At 40.4% G+C, this 22,076-nt stretch overlaps 1 protein-coding gene across 1 annotated transcript in view; it reads right to left on the bottom strand.

Moving 5' to 3' along the window:
• The window catches only part of STS (steroid sulfatase), a 166,497-nt gene that overhangs the window by 124,296 nt on the left and 20,125 nt on the right, over nt 1–22,076 (bottom strand). The window contains exon 2 of the mRNA XM_044768186.2: nt 15,775–15,901. The gene's annotated coding sequence lies outside the window, so the exon portion shown is untranslated. The remainder of the gene's footprint in view (nt 1–15,774; nt 15,902–22,076) is intronic.

The raw sequence follows: 22,076 nt of genomic DNA, 5'->3' as shown, positions 1-22,076 counted from the left end.
ATTAAGTGAACGGCCTTGAGATGGGGAGATGAGCCTGGCTTATCCAGTTGGGTCCAATGTCATCGCGAAGGTTCTTATAAAAGGGAGTTGGGGAGAAACTGGAAGATGCTAGGCTGCTGACCTTGAAGATGGAGGAAGGGGCCAGGAGCCAAGGAATACGGGCGCCTCGAGAAGCTGGAAAAGGCAAGGAAACAGATTCTCTCCTAGAGCCTCTGGAAGGGAACCAGGCCTGCCAACATCTTGATTTTAGCCAGTGGAACATACTGTGGAATTCTGCCTTCCAGAACCGTAAGAAATTTATGTTGCTTTAAGTCACCAAGGTTGCAGTAATTTGTTACAGCAGCCATAGAAACTACAGAAAGAAAGGGAAGAATATAAGGAATGAGGAAGATAGGGAGCAAATTAGGAAAGAAAGAAGAAAGTCAGGAAGCTAGGGAGGGAGGAAGGCAGGAGGTAGAGACAGCAGTTATTTTTTTTAATTATTATTTTTTTTGGTGAGGAAGACTCACCCTGAACTAACATCTGTTGCCAATCCTGCTCATTTTTTTTTTTCTTTTTGCTTCAGGAAGATTAGCCCTGAGCTAACATCTGCACCAATCTTCCTCTACTTCATATGTGGGATGCCTCCACAGCATGGCTGATGAGTGGAGTAGGTCTGCACCTGGGATCCGAACCCACGAACCTGGGCCACCAAAGTGGAGTGTACAGAACCCTAACCACTTGGGCATGGGCCAGCCCCAAGCAATTCTTTTAATCACTCATGAGTCTCCAGGTGTAGAAGTATAGGAAGTATATCTGTTGCAAACAACAGTTCTTTACCATTAGGAAGTTCTGAGTGAAAGGTAGGAGAGATCTTTTTGTACTATTTCTTATATCTACCTGTGAATCTATAATTATTTCAAAATGAAATTTAGAAAACAAAAATTATACAATGGAACCAATAGTAAACTGTCATGTCTATATATTATTCCTAGAAAATTCTGGAAGGAGATATATATATACATATATAAACGATTATAGTGGTTAGTATGGGTAATGGGATTATGGTATTTTCATTTCCTTTTTTATATTTTTCTGATTTTTGGATTTTTTTTACAATAAACGTCTATACTTTTATTACCACAATAAAAACAAGCAAAAATATATTAAAAATAAATACAAAGAGATGAAGGATAAGGAGAACTCAATATCTCATGGAGAGAAATAACGCCTGTGTCTTGTTTCTTCCTGTTTGTATCACACTGAGAGTACAGCAGCGATGCTGCTCCCTGGGACCACTGCTTGGGAAGCAAACGTCGATGTCACCCTCACACAGAGGGGAGCTGTCCAGACTCTCCGTTGGCTCCAATGGCATCCAATTCAATGACTTTTCCTGCTGTTCTATGAAATCCAGGAAACCATTCTTCTTGTGCCCCCACAATCAAGTCAACTCCTAGGACAGAGGGGCACTGAGAAAATATTGGTCATGCACTGATTTGTAGATAGGTCATGAATTTTAACAGACGTGTGGATCACCTTAGACCTGCCATAAGTTATCACATAAAGGATCCTTTCCATTAAATTAGAGAATAATTCTTCAGTTACTTGTTAGATTCCTGGCCAGTTTATAATTATGACTGAGTTGACAAAAATACAAGAAAGAGTCCATGCAAGTTCATTTGTACATCACGATCTTTTTTCTATTAAAGTTCCAATTTGGATTACATCAAAATACTTTGAACTCTAAATTTTCCTCTGTCTACCAGTACCTCTGTACTATATAGTGAAACTTTAATATGGGGTTTGGTTATTTCATCATTATCTACAAGACGTCTTTCTGACATCATTTAGAAAAATTAAAACTTAAAATTAATATTTATGAATTCAATCAATAGAGAAAATTGTAAATTCAGTCCTTCCCCTGCCTGAAAGTATTCATAAGGGAGAATTATTTACTGAATTATTAAAAGATAACCAATATTCTCCAAAGCTCCACTTCCAGTACTGACTTAATCCCTATAGTTCGCACGTATCACGGAAATGCTTGAAGACAAGGCTAACAAAACTCACGTGTGCAATTTAAAGGTAATTTCAGGAAAGTGTGCTAGTTGTTATTTTCTAAATAAAATTGTAACTCCTGAGTAATGCAGAAAAATCAACCAGTAGCTCTTAAAAATGTGTTTCCTTTACATGATGGAACAGGTGTAATTTTTAATAAAATTTTAAGCTTTCAAAATGGATTACAAGAAAAGAATATCAATTTGTTTGCCAAAGCTAAACTAATGAATTGGTTTCTGTGATAACCATTGGGTCTGTATGATATAGCAAATAATAAATTCACAACAAAACTTTTCAGCATAACTTTAGTTAGCTCTTTCTTCAACTTAGGACTTATAGTTTTTTCAATAAAAGGACACCCATGCCTATTATTTAGCGTTCTTGGATCCTATAGGTTTGTTTATTTGTAATGAAAAAGAAAAGCTTTAATTATTGATAAATGGGGCAAGATCTTTTATCAAATGAAATATGTGAAAAAGCCATTTCTTTTGTTAAAGATTGGCCCTGAGCTAACATCTGTTGCCAATCTTCCTCTTTTTTTTCTTCTTCTCCCCAAAGCCCCCCCCCCCGCCACCCAGTACATAGTTGTATACTCTAGTTGTAGGTCCTTCTGGCTCTGCTATGTGGGATGCCGCCTCAGCACGGCCTGATGAGCGGCGCCATGTCCGTGCCCAGGATCCGAACTGGCAAAACCCTGTGCCACTGAAGCGGAGTGCTTGAGCTTAACCGCTCAGCCACGGGGCTGGCCCCCAAAAAAGCCATTCTTGTAGGTCAAGAATGATTGACTATCAGCAACATTACACCACTTGAATGGATATCAGAGACTCAAATGAGTAGACGTAAAGTTAGGAGTGAGACCAAATTGGCTACCACCTCAGCTCTAACATATTACCTGTGTGACTCTGAGGAAATTTCCTAACTATTCTGCGTCTCAATTTTCTCATCGTAAAAGAAGGATAAGAATATTGCAATTCTACAGAGAGGCTGATAGGAAATGAGAGCTTTGAGGGTAAAATGGCAGATGCATCATAATCGATGATCTCTGAATACCACTTAGAATTCCAAGAAGGAAATCTTTAAACTCTATTAACCTAGTCAGACAAAGGCAGACAGACAGAAGACAGGAGCAGACCAGAAATTTCCACCAGTTTTTGGAGATTGGCAACTAGTTGTTGGAAGGGTCCCTATGTAAGCATCCAGACGAGGCTGAAACCTGAGGGCTGCAGAGGGGGACCAGATACTGAGACGGGGTGGGCCACCCTGCCCCACAGAGCCAGGACCCCCTCGTGTGGGGGTCCTGAGTCTCTGGAAGACAGGATTCCTTTCTGCAGAAAGTGGATGGCCCCAGACCATGGATATGGACAGCTGGAGGCCACAGATGTACAGGCCAGTTCTCACAAGACCGACAAGTACAGAAGCATGTCGCTTAGCACACAGCTTCCACTCAGCTCTGCAGACCCTCCCGTCTTACTATCAGCAGAAGCTAAGAACCAGAATACACCTAAAAGGAACCTCTAACGTGAAGGTCAGAGACAAAAAGGACCAAGAAAATCAATCACCAACCAATTGATCAATGAGTACATACATAAAAGATGCTTTGAAAAAGTACATTTAGAGAACAAAAGGGAACTTTTGGAAATGCAGCATATGATGGATGAATAATTCAGCAGAATGCTGGGAAGATTGAGTTGAGGACATCTCAAAGGAAGACGAAGAAAAACACAAGTGATTGATAACAGGGGAGAAAACATATGAAAATGGGGATATCGTAAGCAGGGGTCCAACCAGAGGAATAAAGAAAGAGAAAGTATGTAGGGGACAAATGACCAAGGCTGTGATGTGTCATTTTAGAAGTAGAAGACATGACTCTCCATATTGAACAGACCACTACACGGCCAAAATGATGAATGAAAACAGACTCAGAGCAAAGCCCCTTATCATGTATTCTGAGGACATTGAGGGCAAAGGAAACATCATAAAGGCATGGGGGAGGGGTGGATGCGTTACATAAAAAAAAAAATAAGACTCCAAATGACTTTGGTCTTTCAACAGCCACACTGAACAGTAGACAAACAATGGCTGCAAAATCCAGAGGATGAATACTTCTGACTTGGAATTCTATACCAGCCAAACCACAGGGCCCAGAGCCGCAATGGATAGAGCCCACTCGCATGGAGTGCCAAGTATTTGCAGCACAGGCTGATGGTCTCTGCTACTTAGTGTGAGGAGAGAGCATTCATGCCCACTCGACCGCAGCGCTGATTGCTGCACTCTCATAAATGAGATCCCCAAAGAAGAACAACCGGATAGAGCCGTCATGTTCAGCTTGGGGAAACAGTGAAACGTGATTATAATAATTGCAATAATTCGATTTCCGTTCCTTCTCTTTTTTCACCGTGAAACCAGGGTGGTGGTGGCTAGGCAGTGAAAATCACTCCCCACTTCTAGTGTAATTCAAGGGGACGAAAGCCACCTCTTAAAAGCATGAACTTCACTGGGGCCAGCCCAGTGGCGTAGCGGTTAAGTTCGCGGGCTCCGCTTTGGCAGCCTGGGGTTCGCAGGTTTGGATCCTGGGAGCAGACCAATACACCACTCATCAAGCCATACTGTGACAGGCATCCCACATATAAAATAGAGGAGGATGGGCACAGATGTTAGCCCAGGGCCACTCTTCCTCAACAAAAAGAGGAGGATTGGTGGCAGATGTTAGCTCAGGGCTAATCTTCCTCCAACAAAAAGAGCATGAACTTCACCCCTTGTCATGGTGCTAGCCTGACAATCATACGCTTGCCCAAGGCTCTATTTTATGGGAAAATGGTCCCAAACTGGGTGTTTTTCCTTTTTCCATGAGGTGTGGACACCACACATGTCCAAGCTCACGAGTATTAACTGCAACAACAGGCAACAGACACTGTGCTTGAGAAGAATCGAGGGTGTAAAACAATGTGTGGGCCACAGAGTAGTCCAAAGGAAATATATTATTATTATCCATAATCTTAGAATGAGAAGGATATTATAAGCAACTGGTTAAGAAGGAGAGGGAGGGAAGGGAGGACTGGAGGGAGGAGTGAGCGATGACCATCCTAATTTAAAAATGTCAAATGATCAACAAGAAGACAATTATAAATTAACATAAAAAATGTTCACCCTCACTAGAGATTGAAAATTAAAATGAAAACACAAGGAAAATGCTGTTTTTGACCTATCAATTGGTCAAACATTTTGATGTGATAATGCGGTATCTTGGAAAAGAGGTGGTGAAATGGGGAATCTTGCTCACTGGTTGTGGACACGCAAACGTGGATGGACTTTTGGGAGCATATTTGACAATGGATAACAGGCGTCTCAACAGTTTCACACTCTTTGAATCAGTGTTTTCACTTCTCAGAATTTATCCTATGAAAATATTGAGAGCCACAAACATGTCATTTATCCATATTTTCCTGCCAACATTAGTTAGAAATCTGTGAATTCTAGGAGAATTGGGGTAAGGTTAAATAAATCACATAATAGAATATTAGGCAGCCCTTAAATTTCTTGATTTTTGAAGAATATTTTGTCACGAAGAAAAGCTTCATGGCATAATTTCAGGGTGGAAAAGGCAGAATCTGACATTAAATAAAGGCAGCATGATCACAAATATTTTTAAAAACTATTCATTTTTATATATGATATGCATGTTTTAGGGCAGATGTGCATGTAGCCATGCATTTACAGAACTGGAAAGAAAGATGATGTAACTTTATTGGTATTAGGGGGAGTGGGACTACCGGTGGTTTTTGTGTGATTTTTTAAATACATTCTTGTATTTGTCAAATGTTCTACTTATTTTTATAACCAGAAAAAAAAAAAGCCTACAAAGTACAGTTTAATCATATTGTCTTTCTGCTGATGGAGACAGTGTCACAGTAAATTTACAAAACTTCTTGAATATGATAATTTGTACTAACAGAAATAAAAAGAAAATGAACCTGGGCTTCCAGTTGGCCTGAAAAGACCCTAATTTAGACAAATCCAATTTGATGAGCTCTGATTTTTAAATAATGATGTTCTGTCAAATACTGTGCAGCTGGCCCTTGTCACATAATCAAGAAAGAAAATAAGATTCCCTTTTTAGAGAAATCTTTTTGAGTCCTTATTCTTTAAGCAGAAGCACATGGTAAATGCTTAATAAATACTTGTTGCAGAGAATTGAATTAACACAGATTTCTAATCTCTCCTTTTTTTCCTCGTGGAAGAAAGCTCTGATTCAATACCCTAGCCTCTGAAAATGCAGCAGCAAACATTCCAGAGGTCTGAAGCCTGGCATCTGGCAGGCCTCTGGAAACTTCACCCCTAGTTAACAAGCTCCATTTCTTTACTACACTCTTTTTGGTACATTTAGCTGGAAGAAAAGAAAATGACCACCAGGGTGTCTGATGACAAGAGAGAGAGTAACAGGTAGAACGATCATTTCCAACTGAGAGCACTATGGATCTCAGAGAGGAAGCGAACAATGCGACCCTGGTGGTCCGGATTTCAGGGGTCCATCCTAGCCAGGGACACTGAAGGCCTTTAGCCTGAGGAGGGCTCACATTCCAGGCTCAAAAGTTTTGTCCTTTCTTACATTACATCATAGGTGGTTCCGTGTCCCTGAAACCCATATAGCAGGACAGGGGCATTTAAATCAATGTTCTAAGACAAACAGATCAAACCTCCAGCGCAGTTCGCTAAAGCAGCGTGGGACCCCCCAAAAACAGTAGCCCCCCTTATCCACAGGGGACACGTTCCAAGACCCCCAGTGGATGCCTGAAACCATGGATAGTACCAAACCCTATATAGATCATGTTTTTTCCTATATATACATACCCATGATAACGTTTAATTTATAAATTAGACACAGAGATGAACAAGAACTAATAATAAAATAGAACAATTATAACAATATACTGTAATAAAAGTTCCTGTAGATCTTAAAAGTCTCAGAATTTGATTTTTTTTTTCTTATTAAGTGGAGAACTTTCACTTTTTCACCTAAAGAAAGCACTTTAGGCTTCTCTTTGGCATATGGGAATTGCCAGCATCACTACTCTGCACTTTGGGCCCATTATTAGGTAAAATAAGGGTGACTGGAACACAAGCACTGGATCCTGCGACAGTCAATCTGATAACCGAGATGGCTACTAAGTGCCTCGCGGGCGGGTGGCCTCTACAGCGTGGATGCGCTGGACAAAGGGCTGAGTCTTGTCCCCGGTGAGATGGAGCTGGACAGTGAGAGATGTCATCGAGCTACTCAGGACGGCGCGCAATTTAAAACTTATCAATTGTTTATTTCTGGAATTTTCCATTTAATGTTTTCAGACTGTTGACCGCAGGTAACTGAAACTGTGGAAAGCAGAACCAGGGATAAGAGGGACTACCGTACATGAAAACCATGACATACCAGCAACTCTCGGTCAGATCGTTATTGAGAAGAAAGCATTTGTAGAGTAATACAGATGTGATCAAAGGGCATCACTCCCCCAGCACAACCAGAAAGGAGGCGGGATGTAAAGTGAAATCTTTCTCAACACAGGAAGAGCCTGACGACTTGTCTCTGTACTTATAACAATGACTCATTAACCCTAACTGCCAAAAAGAAAAAAAGAAAGTCTGGGTAAGTGTGTGTGAGAGAGAAAGAGAGAGCCTAAGAATAAACACAAAACTGGTTTGGGTTTTCATGTTGAGAATGTTCTTAAAGGACATTCTTTGTTGTTGACTCAGATCATTTCACCATAAACAAGTCCCTTCGAAAACATTTTCAACATGGAAACCACAAGAGCACAGAAACAGAAAATAATATATATATCTATCTATATAGATACACGCATATATATATATATACATATATATATATATATATATAACCAGAGTGTCTGTGTGCGTGTATAAAACCCATAGGTGGTTGTATATATGGCTTCCTTCAAACTGTGGGTGGCAAAGCAAAGTGCATGTGAATGACAGCTTCCATCATGGAGCGTGGGGGATGAGGGGCACCTGGTGTAGCTTGTGGGTGATGAGGGGAAAAAGGGCAAAGTGGTTGAAAAAATGAGAGTCCAAGAGGTGCTGAGCTGTGATCAGGTATGTCTAATGGGCTGCAAAAGCTGATGGGACTTCAGTTCTTGCCGTGAGTCCACGGAAGTTTGCACTACCAGACTGAGTGCTGGGGAAATGTGTTAAGCATGGCACTAGGGTATCCATTTTTGTTCTTGGAGACTCATTCCCACCACTCAATAAACAAACAAAAATTCATCCTGCCTCCTTCCTCTCCCCCTCACCCACCTCATTATTTGTGCTTGACCCAACAAATGTCCAAAGACAGCAGGAGAAAGAAGGGAAGCGATTTCATTGTTTTTAGGATGCAGCCTCATCCCATTCTACTCATTCTGCCTCTCGAAATGAGAATGTGAGGATATTAATTACATCAATAAGGTAGGGAAAGCTGACGGTTTTTTTATGTCACAGACATCATAAAATGATCCGAGATATGAGAGGCTAGAGTTATTGTATAGAATTTCAAAATTTCCTCCACGTCTGATAGAAAATCTTCTTAAGGGAATTACATCATAGATATTGAATGCTGTCTAATATTACAAGAGAACAGACAACAAAAAATATTACTTAAATAATATTTTCAAATTATTAAGAAGAAAACTAGAGACTGGAGATTAATCCAGTTCTTGTCATTCCTAATGAAGATGACCTAGAATAATATTTCAAGTAGACTAAAGGCCGGTGTTATCCAAAGAAATACTGAAGTTCAAAAAGTTCTCTCATACTTCAAATGTGTGGTTTCTGAATAGGATCTCAAAATTACTTTTAGTTATCAGTATGATATTCGGTATTATTAAATTTGCTTAACACACTTATCTTTTGCACTTGTATGGCAATGTCTCCAAAAGCTAAGAATGTTATTAGCCAATTTCCTATTTCTAGCAAAGAGAAATGTCCTTTAAAGGTAAATTTATTCTGGAGTTGATTTTTTTTTTTTTCTCAGAATAACTAGTCTGATGCTTATTTTAAACAGCAAAGAGCATAAGTAACTAATCAAGGAAATGGCGTCTGACTCATTATTGTAAATTTACTTTTAGCTATGCACTTGATCAACCCCCCTCCAAATATGACATCTTGAAACAAATAAACCTGACAGATAAATAAAATCAACTGGTTCCCCATTCATCTAGTATGAAACATTATACAATTAAATGCTCTCAGCAAACTCCCGCAGGATCTGGAAACACACTGCAAAACTCTAAGGGCTCCTGGAGACCAAAGAACAGTTATAAAAATGTGGAATTCAAAGAAAACCTATGTTTTAAGTTATGAAAGCATGGCATTAGGAAAACATGATATTCAATGGTAAATTTCCATTATATCATCAACTCAGAGTCGATTTTAATAGAGATATACCGTAGTATATGTTAACAGAAATATACCAACCACTCATCATCAACTGATAATCATCTTAAAATTAGAAGGCTGTGCCCCTAATTTTATAAAATCGATCTAATTGCAGACATTTTATTACTGTCTTCCAACATTTTACATGGAAACGATGAAGAATTTGAAGTTGTGGTATAGACTATTTCCTGATTTACTTCAGATAATATCATATTTTATACTTGAAACTATATAGTAGACTATCTTGCCATAGAAGTCACTCCTAAAATGGAGAGTTTAATATGAGCTTCATAAGAAAAAAAACATCATAAACAGAACACTTCACATGCAGCATAAATTAAGGGGCTGCTACACATCTTTAATTATTGTGAGCAAAATAACTAAAGCACACGCAGTGGAATATGGTAGAGAATACATGGATCTTAGTGAAAATTTTGTTTCTGTCTAAAAGGAAAAAAAATTACTTGTTTCTTCCAGGAATCAGATGCTTTTGCTCTCTTCCAGAATCCTGGAGTGGTTAATTAGAGATAATCTTTAACAGATACTAGGCTTCATCATATTTGGCAAAGAGGAAGATTGAGAAACTCTGGATAGAGTTAAAGATCATTCTTTACATTGGTACAAGTTAGAGGCCAAATCATATCAGAAAGGTGATATTTTTTTTTGCATGTAACCTTCTTATTTGATTGAAATCCAAGGAGTATCATTTAACATCAATATTAATATGACATTGGCACCATTTTTTTCATTTATGTATTCAACAATTATTTACTAAATATGTGCAAGGCACTATGCATTGCTGGAATATAGTGGGGAGTATTGTATGGTTCCTGTACTCATAGAGCTTGCAATATTTTTCCAAAGATAGGCATGATTCAAATAATCAATATTGGACAAATAATCACATAAAGAGTGGAGTGAAATTGCAAACAGGACAAGAGTGTGTGGCGCGTGCAGTGGGCATTATCTAGCTGGAGGCCAAGTGCCAGGAGAAGTTGGCTTGTGTGGAGGTCTTGAGAAAGAAGAGTACCTAGGCGGCAGGAGAGGTGTAGTAAGACAACGTGCCTGTAGGGGAGAGGGAAGGCAAGGGGGAGCCGGATGCTTGGGGGATAGGAAGGTTGGAAGGAGCCCAACAATGCAGACCCTCCCAGCCCTGGTTCCAGAATTCCATCTTCCATCTAATATGGAGCCATTGGAGACCTCTAACAGGCCCACTGGCAGGATCAGGCCTGGGTTTTGAGACGATGCCTCTGGCTGTTGGTGGTAGGAGAGGCCTTGAGGGATGCAGATAGACCACTGAAGGCCAGGGTACTGGACACTTGTGAGATGAAGATGGCTCAGCCCAAGGTGTGCCAGGTACAAATGAAAGGCAAGAGACACTTGGGAGGCAAATGCAAGGAGCCTTTGGCTCTTTTTACATTAGAGATCTTTGAGCCTAAATTAATGTCTTCCAAGACAATCCATGTGTGTCTTTAATATTGTGAATCTTTATGGCTAGAAAGTAATGCTACTAGGGCTGGCCCGGTGGTGCAGCGGTTAAGTGCGCACATTCCGCTTCAGCGGCCTGGGGTTCGCCAGTTCAGATCCAGGATGTGGACATAGCACCGCTTGTCAAGCCATGCTGTGGTAGGTGTCCCATATATAAAGTAGAGGAAGATGGGCATGGATGTTAGCTCAGGCCAGGCTTCCTCAGCAAAAAGAGGGGGATTGGCAGCAGTTAGCTCAGGGCTAATCTTCCTCAAGGAAAAAAAAAAAAAGCCATGCTACTAAAGAAACTGTGGCCAAGATACAGCTGAGGCCATGGGTAGACCCATCTAATCTTTATGTAAATAACTGAACATCTTTTTTTCAGTGTTGTCTTCAGTTATAAAAGAGGACAAGTAGAGAAATCAACATTTGCCATTGTTGTTAGTGACAGGATCTTCTGTCCATAAGAAAGTCCAATATAGATGAAAATCAATGTTACTTTGCTAGAAGAAGTGGGTTGGATCAACTCAGAAGACCACTCCCCACAGGCCTGAGGGGGCTCCCAGTAGCAGTCTGAGGAGCGCTTAGGGTTCCAACGGGAACAGTTTGTCAAGCACTGCATATCAGATCTGATGTTCTAAATGTTTCCACTGGAATGGATGTAAAGATTGCAAATTAAGTGTTTGGCTGGATTGTGTTTGTAGATGTCTTCATATAAATGGAATGCTTTGTTACTTAGGTATTTTTACATGCTATTTTTCAAAATTTAGAGCAAAATCATTGCTCAAAATTCTGAAGCCACGGAGTGCTTATAAAGAAGGGGCAACACAGGCTTTGTTAGTCCTGCTCTAATGCAGAGATTCCCAGGTCCACAGCAACTGAGTTAACCCTGCTTTGGCAAACTATGCAGAGACAAACACAGAATGGCAGGTATGAACCAGCCCACTGTTTATATAAATCCTGAGACAGCTCCTGCAATTGTATTCAGTAGCGATTAAACCATCAAAGCAACCCCGTCTCAGGTAAAAGAAAGTAGGAGTTGGGAAGGTTTGGAAGGTGGCACAGGAATTACCAAAGACAAGTTCTGAATGTACCTGTCAACAAGTGTCTACTGTGTGGTGAATACCGCACAAAGAAGCCACATGGAAAAAGCAAGATGACAGGCTCCAAGTTATTTTGTAAATACAACCCAACAAAGAAACAGGGATTCATCATCTTTAGAGTCACAGAGGAAGTTTTGCAAAGTATAGGCCACACGATCTGGTGATCCACCAAAAATGGGACTAGATGATGATGAGCACCATGGCCAGCACATGAATCCCTGATTCAGACAAAGGAGGGCACACAACACGTGCCTCTTATGAATTGGTTCCATACTAAATTTTAAAAATGAAATCAGTGGAACTAAAACATCTCCTCAAACACGAGAAGCAAAATAAATCTTCATACATATTTTTTCCAAAACGTTTTTTTGAAAATTTTCAAACTTACAAAATAGTTGAAAGAATAAAAATAAACACAGGTATACTCCTTCACTTAGGTTTACTATCTGTTTACATTTTGCCATATTTGCTTGCTTTCTTTCTCTGTCTTTCTATATGTGTACACATGTCTGTATATACATACACATGCAGATATATTTTTTCTACATCAGAAGATTAAGAAAGGCAAGGAAAATATCTGTATTTGTGTATCATGATGTTTCACAGCAAGTGATTATGACAGATTATGTGATTATGACACTTCGCCGTCTAAATGCTTTGGCATGGGTCTCCTAGAATAAAGACATTTTCCTTCATACACACAATACCATAATAACAACTGTGAAGACTAACACTGATTCAATCAACTCACCTTCTGGACAGTCCTCAAATAATTACACCACTTGGTTCTTTTTTCCAATCCAGGACCCATTCAAGGTTCAGGTATTGTTATGTTTCTTAGTCTTTTTAAATCTGGAACAGTACCCCGACCTTTCTTGGTTTTCCACAACTCTGACTTGGGGAAGAATCCAGGTCAATCATCCTATCAATGTGGTACACTCTGGATCAGTCTGTTTATTTCCTTGTGAACAGATTCACTTTGAGTCTTTTTGGCAAGGGCATCACACAGGTTTATTTGTGTCCTTCTTTTCGCCTCATTTTAGGAGGTCCATCACACCAAGGTGTCCCATTATTAACGATCTCGTGGTTTGGAGTACAACCTCCAGATTGCTCCATTTTTCTCTCACAATTTACCTCTTAATGAACCTTCTCTCATTCATTTTATTTGAGACACACAGCACAGTCACTATAAATTCTTTGGTAGAAGTTATCTTGACTAAAAATGTGCTTATTATTGTATCTGCTGCTGTAAAATATCCTTATTAAGGATTTACAGTCCACTTGCAAAACATTTTATCATCATCAAAGGATTAAAAAAAAATTACTGACTATCCTAGTGTACATTTTAAGCAGAACGAGCCAACAGCCTGCTGGCAGTTCTCGTCAAATAAAATTACATCTGATAGAATTTCCTTTTTTCCTTTCTTTATTTCAAAAGAAAACTTTATTTTAATATCACTAAACCTTTTTTTCGGATGGGAACAAATCAGAAATACCAGAGACAAGATAAAAGTATTTTCTTGATTATCACCAAAGTCTTCATCCACTTAAGGAGAGGGAAAGAGTTTAATATGCCGTATTCAAGAATCGTGAATTATGACTGTGAAGTACATTGAAATACCCCATGAGGACGGCTTTATGTTGGTAAGATATAATGGATATTGTTATTAGGTATTTAGGAACAGATATTTTAGTCCCCACTGAAGACTCACACTTTACATCAGAACATTAAGAAAGGATAATGAATGCGGTATTAGTTTATCATGAATTAATCATGAGCCTTTTCAGCCGCATACTTTTAATTAGCCACTGAGTCTGTCAATTTTTTCTGAGCTTTTCTAACTGGATCCAAGGAATGCCAATCTCCCCTCTAGACTAAAATGACAAAAAAGAAAAAGTACTGAAAGCCTTTCCCTGCAAAATGTATAGTTGTTTTCCAGAGGAATAAAAATAAAACTCTACTTAGCAGGTGCTTACGGCTTTGAAAGCTGGGTCAGAAATCAAAGCCGGCTCTGGCATTAACAACAACTTTAGAAAATAAATTATTCTTTAAAACCGCCCAAAAGTTTGTTTCTGAAACAGAGAAAAGGAACACACGATCCTTTTAAAGAACAAATTACAGAAATCACAATAGAAAATGAATCTGTTAAGCTGCTCAGCATTAAGAACGAGTACAAGCTGAGGCTTTAGCCTCCATGGATGTCTCCTCCAGTATGAGAAGCCTCTGCTGTGCCGTTTAAATTTAATAGAAAAAAAATCCTAAAAGGTCATTGTCTTTTTGTTCTCTTTAATTCTTATTCTAACTCAGATACTGCAAAGTGAAAGACCATTGAATATTCTAGGAAGAAAGAGAAGATTAAGTTCAAGTCTCTTGTTCCATAGAGCAGGGTTTCCCAACCTCAGCACTATTGACATTTGGGGCTGGATAAATCTTTGTCGTGGGGCTGTGCTGTGCATTGCAGGATATTTAGAAGCATCCCTCTAACCATGAGATGCCAGTAGCAAAGCCCCTCCAAAGTTATGAAACCAAAAATGCCTTGAGACTGCCAAATTCCCCCTGAAGGGTCAAATCTCCTTAAATTGTCATCAGTAACCCAAGAGTCCAAAGCTGCATTTTAAAGACCATTAAATCTTCCCGCACCCTCGTCTCAGTTCCCATCACCTTGGCTGGCAGGATCATCCAGGTATTCATTATATTTGTCCCCAAACAAAGGTCATCCCTTACTTTTCATAACCACTTATGACCTGTCCTTTTCATCTCCATTTTACAGAGCAGAGAGGTTAATCAGCTTCCTGAGAACATGAGGCCAGCCCATGGTGAGCTGGGATCCAGTGCCCGGGTCTCTCTGACTCCACAACACAGTTCCATCTTTGGGAGTCTTTCCATACCAATGGGAACCAATGTCTTCTTTAAAAGCATCTCTGTGCCCCTACCTCTGAGCCTGTTGCTACAGGAGGACAGTGACATGATCTGAATGCCACACAGTGCCCACGATGACATCACAATAGCAGAATGTCATAAAGATGCAGCCCCTGTCTGAGAGAAGCTTGTATAACAGGGATTCTCACCTTCAAGGGCTTTTAAAACTGTTTCCTTCATCCTATCCCCAAGAACACCATACACAACTCACCTCCACCAGGGGAAGGCGCTCTTGCTACAGGAAGGGAACTGCTCTGTCCCTCATCACACTCACCTCCACCAGGGGGAGGCGCTCTTCCTGCAGGAAGGGAGCTGCTCTGTCCCTCAGGTATTGAAGCAGAAAAGCAGTTGAGGTCAACGGGCACATGAGGAGCCTTCCCACTGTGCTAGGAGTTTGTAGCTTTGTTGATTCAGCTAGAGCCACCTCAGAGGTCCAGGACGTGGATTAGACCATTCATAAAATCCCACCCCGACATTTTCCACGACTTCTCACATTACGTGCCATCTGCTTTTGCTTATTAGGCAGTGTGTACTGCCCGCATTTGCCCAGTACAGCTTTTCTCCAGGAAAATGTCTACCCCTACTGATGCTCCCTTTTGGCAAAGTGACCTTTTGTTGGAAAGTCCTTTCTGAAGGAAAGGAATAGCAGGGCAGCTCCAAATTCACGTTATCCTGCAATATCGGAATCTTCTGAAACACCATGATAAAGGTCACTAAACACTCATATTTGACTCAGTCAACATGGTCAGCGTGAGGTAAATGTCTTGTGAATAGGCATTGATATTTTCAGAGTGAAATGAAAACAAGGCAGGCGTTTCTTATACTTACACTGGTAACAACTGAAGACAGTCTTGGGTGATTGTCCTCAGAAAATCTTGTTATCAAGACCACCGTATGCAGGTCCAACGATGTGAGTGGCTCTCAGCAGAGATGAACAGGGAGCATCAGGCTCATCCTGCAAATTCATTCAAAACAAGAATCATATACTGAATAACCACATGCTGAAATACTTAAATGAAATTAGCTCTTTCTTGCCTAGAGGATTCCTCTGCCTGCATGTTTCTTCTTTCCACTCTGCCTAACTCCTAGTCATCCACATGTCTCAGCTGACCAGCCACCTCCTCAGAGAAGCCCCCCCTGATTATTTCATATAAATCAGGTTCCCCCATTGTTGACTCTCGTAGCACCTTCTTTTCCCTTGATAGTAGTTATCACTATTTGCTATAATAGATTTATTTGGTTTCTTTTTGTTTGATATCTGTCCTTCCCACAAGCTCTAAGGATCAAGAGGGCAAATGCCATTTGTTTGCCATAGCAAGCTCTCAGTAAATATTTTCTGAACAGAACCGGGGTTGCAGACTATGGCGCGTGGGACTGTCCACCCATTTTTTTTTTTTTTTGGTGAGTCACATTGGCCCTGAGCTAACATCCGTTGCCTGTCTTCCTCTTTTTGCTTGAGGAAGATTGTCCTTGAGCTAACATCTGTGCAAATCTTCCTCTATTTTGTATGTGGGACACCACCACATGGCTTGATGAGCGGTGTGTAGACCCACACCTGGGATCTGAACCCATGAACCCCTGGGCCACTGAGGCAGAGCACGTGAACTTAACCACTACGCCACCAGGCTGGCCCCTGCACATTTGTTTTTGTAGCCATTAGAATTTTTAAGTAGTTAACAAAACAATATTTTGTGATATGTGAAAAGTATATGAAATTTCTATTTCAGTGTCCATAAACAAAGCATACTGGAACACAGCTACATCTATTCATTTACTTATTATCTATGGTTGATTCCATGCTGCAGCGTCAGAGTTCAGCAGTTGCAACACAGATTGTACCAAAAAGCTGAAAATGCTTACTATCTGGCCCTTTACAGAAAAAGCCCTACACATGAATTGAAAATTATCTCAGAAGAAAGCCGAACAGATGGCTCTGAACCTATTGAAGAATATATATTTTTCAGTTGTTGACATTTAGATAAAAAGTAGCATATGCCTTGAAACAATTTATTAATGTATAAATCTACTGTTTATACTTTTAAAATATGACATATAATCCCAATTGGTAAATAATATTCACAAGAGAACACCACATTAGAGGGAAATTACGATTCTATAGATTTTTATAAATGTGGATCTTGCTTTAGTGAAGTTAAGCTCCCAGCAACAATCTCTTAGGTTCAATCAGTGTCCCAGAAATGTTATTTTTCCCCCAGAGACGGCATTTGAAACTGTAATCAATCTTCCAGCACAGCTTTTCATGTTAGGTTCTTGTTGACATGGAATGGTGTGCTGTCAACACTGATCCCTAACCTCCCGCTGCAGGAACAACGGCACCACCAGGCAGGGGCATCTCTTCCACCCGTTCACCGTGACAGTATTTGGCAAGACTCAGATCGTATTGACGTGGATTTGAACAACTGGGCAACTCCCATTTCAGGGCAGGAAAGATCCAAATCATCATTTTCCTTTCTCTTGCCTGTACCTTTTATTTTCAGAAACAGATTTTAAGATATCAGCATGGAAGCCCTTTGACCCATATTTGATGCTTTGTGCTCACTACTCCTAGTAAGTAATGAAGAAGAAGAAACACATCTAAAGGGATTAAGTCATAATGCCTACAACAGTGATATTGCCACAAGGGATGATACCTGCAGAAGGAAAACAGCACAAAGGAAAATCTAGAGGCCCATGCTCAGAGGACATTTTTCAAAATCCTATTAGAGTGGTTCTCGCCCAACAGTGATTTTGCCCCACAGGTGTCATTAGGCAACGTCTAGAGACATTTTTGGTCCTCACAACTGGGTGGGTACTACTGGCATCCAGTGGGGAGTGGCCAGGAATACTGCTTCATCTCCTGTGATGCACAGGACAGACCCCTCCACAAAGAACCATCCATCCCAGTCCTTCACAACAAAGAATGAGTTGTTCTCAAATGTCAGTAGTACCAAGGTTTAGACACTGTGCATTAGACTGTTGGTTTAATAACCATTAAAGTGGGTCAGATCACAGAGACAGGCAAATAAGCTGGGGGGTGGGGGGCTCACATCCAGTTCAAACCATTATACACAGCAACTATGTATGGCAGTTCTGCCATCAATATTACAAGTTATGTGAAAATAAGTCTCTTTAGACAAAATTTATAATACAAATTACAGTCACAGAACAAGACGAGTGAAACAGATCAAGAGGTCACATCTGCTTTATTATTAAGAACATACATTCTGATTAGTTCGTGAGTTAAAAAATAACAAGCATGCCTCATTACCCCTTCCAGTCTATGTTTATCTATAATCTTCCTAACTGTCATTTACTTGGTCATTTTTTTCCTCATTCTCATCCCCACTCTCATTCCCTCTCCAATGAGGTTTCGGTCATACAGTGCTGAAAACAATAGTGACTTAGGATGGAGTTAGTGTCCACCATCCCTTGTCCTTGACTCTGAGACACAACAATCCCTGGGAGCCAAAAGATTTTTGTCATGTGGTGACTTGGTAAAGACATGGTAAGGCAAGTTGTTGAAATTCGACTGACTGGTTTGCCATAGGGTGACCAATTGTCCCAGTTTGTCCGGGACTGAGGAGTTCCAGGTTTCAAACTGTGACAGTCCTAGGCAAACTTGGATGAACTGATCACCCACTTACTCGTGAAAATTTGCAGAATATTCCACAGAGAAGTGAATACTGATGGCAAGTGTGAATATTCAGAAGAATGGCTGAAGGAATTTAAGAAGCTTTATGGAAATCCAGGGTGAAAAACATCTTCTGAACATGAAGGAGACGGATATGGTGTTGAGGAATTTGCAAAGAGAACATCCTTGGTGGATGCTGTAGTGTGAGCACAGATGTCAAGTGAGGACTGAGGTCTCCTTCCCCCCAGCCGCAGGTCGGGTCAATGGCTGACGGTGCTTAGTCTGTCTTTGGGAATTGCCCTCAGCCAAAGAAAGCTACCTTTCCCAAGGTGACATCATCTACCCCTGTGATAGCCCAAAGATCATCTACTCCTGTGGTAGCCCAAAGACAATGTGTGGTACCCAAAGATGCACCCTCCTTGCCTCAAAGTGGAGCAATTATGAGGGACCATCATGGCTCCAGAGCTCCCTCTCAAAGGGCTGAGGTTCTTTGTTGTGATAGCATGACAGAGCAACTCCTCCCTCTGCCTCATCCTCCCTTCCTGACTCCCCACAAGTGTTGATGCTGAGAATTCTCCCCCCAAAAACCCTCCTGAACACAGATCTTGTCCCAGAATCTATTTCCTGGTGTTCAGCATAAGACAATAGATGACAAAAACTTCAGTCCTGAATACAAATACAATGCTGATCAAACAGCCCCATCTTGCCAGGAAGCTGTGATCTTAGAGAAACCCTAACAGACAATTGAAGAGAGGTCCTCAGGCTCAGCTTGATGGTCCTTGGGTGTGTCAACGCTTTGGGCAAAGGAAGATAGCCTGGTCAGCAATTGGAAAAAACCAACGTCCAAGATGATAGAAATTTGAACTCAATTTACCTATCTATCATTATGCAAATAAGAAGGATCTTCTTAGGAATATTTTCTGAGTAGTCTAATAACAGCATACCAAAGCAGGAAATCTAGGCTAGAAGAACACTCTCATATAATACAGTTTCTGGTGTGCCCTCCCACACACTGTTGTGAAATGTAATGCTTTAGGTACTTACTTGTTCCTCAGCATGAAATCTATAATATGGCCTTTTGACTCAGGAATTGTGTATTCCAGGAAGAGCAGATAAACATTTCCTTACCATATCCTCATTGATAAGTATGAGGATAATAGTGGTGGCAATGACAATGGAATTGTGAACAATAGTGGGGAAAAAATCCCACAGAACAAGAGCTGGCAAACTGACCTGCCAAACCCAGCCCACCACCTGTTTTTGTAAATAAAGCATTATTGGAACACAGCCATGTCTATCCCTTAACATATCGACAGCAGCTACTCATGCACTGCAATCGCAGCGTGGACATACGATCTGCTAAGTCAGCAATATTTACCAGGTGGCCTGATGCAGAAAATGTTCACAAACCCCCAACCTAGGTATGGTTGAAATGTGTGGCCTGTTAATTGTTGGTCTCAAGAACAAAAGATTATGGCAGTTTACTCAGAGAGAGACTGCTCAGAGAGAACTGTAGGTTGACAAGACAAATGACAATGAAAGAAGTCTTTTAAAGGGTTGTTTTTCACAGTACCACTTTGTCCTTGGAGAATCCAGTTCCCTAACGATCATCACATGGCCAACAAGCACATGATGAGAGAGCTAAGGCAGCCCCGATGCACCCTCTTCTGGAAGGTACTCAAGCATCCAGAGACCATGAACGTACATTACGGGTATGTATACAGGTATTTTATTTATTTTCAATTGGCTATATCTAACGTTTTACTTAGAAATAGGGGGTACCCAGGGTATTGATGGTTTATCATCATACAATTTAATCTACCAGTGTATTACTATATAAATATGCTTTAACTTAACTATTATAGCACTTGTAGTCTTCAGGCATCCCACTGGGAGGAATAGTCATACATTTTCCTGCAGGAATATTAATGTGATTACTAAGTGCTGCCTCCACCTACAGAGGGTGTTCTGTGAGATATGGCAAAGGTACATGTTATCTTTCTAAAATACGCATAACTCTGAATTCCAAAACACATCTTGTTCCAAGTGCTTCAGATAAGAAATTGTGGATGTCTATGGATATTTAGCATGCATTTGAGAGCTGGGGTTACCCAGTGTTGTGGAAATCCTGGGAATTTAATCAGAGTGAGTGCCAAGAAATCACTCTATACATGAAGAACATCTGGAATTATCAGACCAAATCAGACAGTTGCATTCCTAATTCCCCATTTCACATGTTGGAGACTCAGTCATGTTGCTGGGGGGCTGGGTTTATTTCAAATCCACAATCAAAACTGCTAGAATTTTTAGTAGTTGAGTTCAACTATAAAGCAGCATTTATGCCTGAAATAGGGCCAAGTTTGAATTTATGACACAAAACAAATTTCTTAAGTCAGTTCAACATGATAATGTTGACCCAATGAGGGAAAACACTTACAACCACAGAATTCTCTCTCCTGCCATGGGGATAGTTTTAATTTTGCCCACGAATTTGACTAGTGTTGTGTTAGTTACTGAGGCCACTTTATGGCTTGTTCTGGATGGGAGAGTTGTTACCATCTTCAGTTTATACTAAGGGTATTGTAATTTTCAAGGGATCAGTTGGTGATTTCACAATTCAGAAACAATGGCAGGCCACAGGAAACATGTGATTTTTCTCATTCATATGCTGCATAATGGAAACGTCTCCATTTTCAAAATTGCATTGGTGATACCATTAACATCCCCTGTAACCTTTGTCGTGTGCCATAGGTGGCAGGAAAAACCTTCACTATAGGATCCAGCACAGGGACTTGCCCATTCCAGTCCTGTGAGTTATTACCTGTGTAATAACTTGGGCGATCTTGGGTGAGTGATTTTGCCCCTGAGTCTCAGTGTTGGGGGACATTTACATCTTCTCTCCCTAAATCAACTGTGCGAATCTCCCAGTGGAGGCCACATCTTTGTATTTCCATTGTCCAAAAGGCTGTGTTTCAAAGAAGATGGGGGAGGGGTCTCACTAAATATTTACTGGACTTATGTCTTAAATTAGTTGTGCAATGAGTTCTGGAGGTTTCTCTTGGGGAGCTATGAATGGCCTTAGAGTAATCATAAGTTTAACACAGAATTGGAAATAAAGAGCCATGTAAAAGTATTTCTTATAAATATCAACCTCTATAAAAACTGTAACTGTAACATAGTAAGATATATAGCATATAGATGGGTGCCAAAAATCCTTGGCTTGGAGACGCATCACTCTAAGGTCTGCTTCCAGCCTCACGTGGAGTACTCCCTTCATGTCTTCACATCATCTTCCCCCGTAAGTGTCTTTCTATCAGTCTCATTATGAGGATACCAGCCATATTGAATTAAGGGTCCACCCTACTCCAGTATTACCTCATCTTTACTAATTACATCTGCAATGACTTTGTTTCCAAATAAGGTCACCTCTGAGGTCCCAGGAATAACACGATTTGGAGGGATCACTATTCAACCCAGGGAAAGCAGCCTTCTTTAAGAA

The sequence above is a fragment of the Equus asinus genome, chromosome X (genome assembly GCF_041296235.1).
Source record: "Equus asinus isolate D_3611 breed Donkey chromosome X, EquAss-T2T_v2, whole genome shotgun sequence".
Classification (NCBI taxonomy): domain Eukaryota; kingdom Metazoa; phylum Chordata; class Mammalia; order Perissodactyla; family Equidae; genus Equus; species Equus asinus.
This window is presented reverse-complemented; position numbering and strand designations above follow the sequence as displayed.